Source organism: Tenrec ecaudatus, unplaced genomic scaffold, assembly GCF_050624435.1.
Source record: "Tenrec ecaudatus isolate mTenEca1 unplaced genomic scaffold, mTenEca1.hap1 Scaffold_214, whole genome shotgun sequence".
NCBI classification, from domain to species: domain Eukaryota; kingdom Metazoa; phylum Chordata; class Mammalia; order Afrosoricida; family Tenrecidae; genus Tenrec; species Tenrec ecaudatus.
Window position 1 is genome coordinate 385,167 of NW_027458382.1, and position 1,279 is coordinate 386,445.

Below are 1,279 nucleotides of genomic sequence, written 5' to 3' on the forward strand. Positions count from 1 at the left end.
ATGGAAAAAGAACCTGAAAAATTAACTGGTAACGTAATTATTTAGTAGTTCCCTCAAGAAGCTGAGGTACTTTGTTTCTTTCTCCAGAACATGAACAGAATAAAAATAAAGCATGGAAATGTACTTAGCAATCCAAGATCAGAGGAGGCAATGGTATTAGAGATTAAAACCTGAGCAGACTGCGGATGACAGTGGAAGCCCAAACTCCATTTGCACAGTTCCCACACAGATTAAGCCTCCAGTGAATCTCCTTAGACCATGAACAAAGAATGGAAATAGTCTTGTTATACACTGAGTGCATTGGAAAGTAGATTAACACAGATAATTTTTAACGTTATTGTTTTTCTCTCTTTTGGTCCCTTTTAAATTTGTTCTAGTTTTTATATTTTCTTTTGGATTGAGGGCTGTTTTTTTTGCATATGATTTTCTTTCTTTTTTTTGGAGTTTTCAGTGGTTTATTGAGCATTCAATATTTTGCCATGATGACTTAGGATAGTTAGGTGTTTTTTTTATTTTGTGTTTTACATTTTATTAGGGGCTCATACAACTCTTATCACAATCCATACGCATATGATTTTCTTTAAATAAAATCTAGGATAGGACTTAGTTACTGTGAAGACTATAAATGGATTAAGTTTCTTTGGGTTAGGACAGGGCAGGCTGGGGCAAATGGTGAGTTTAAGACTGAAGAAAATGTTCTAAAATTGATGGAGATCATAACTGCACAGCTCTTTTTAATATATTTAAACCACTGGGTTGTGTGGTATATGAATTATGTCAATTAAACTCAAGTTAAATTTTTTAAATGCAGTTAGCAAGTAAATTGTTTATAAAACTCATGGCAAATTTACTGAATACATGCCGTGGCAATTACATTATATCCTGTCAGCCTGTCAATAAAATTGCAGCTTGATGACCTCATTTTGAGGCATGACAGAAATAAGTAGCTCAATGGAGATCAAACCCAGTCTCTCTGCCTTCCTTTTCTGCGCTGAGACAGTCAGAGAGCTGGAGGAGACCCGTGCCAACACTGAAATGCATACACTGCCACTGGATCCACAAGACCTTCTACCCACTGGCCTGCGATATTCCTGCATTTGGCATCATTACATATACTGTGAATCTAAAGAGGAATTTATCGACTAGTACCGAACATATAGGCTAATATCGGACTTAGGAACTTGATCTGAACTGGGCTGAGATGTTTTCTCAATATATAATTGCTCTTTTATATAAAGTTCTTATACACATGAGTGTATGACTGTTCCTCTAGTCAACC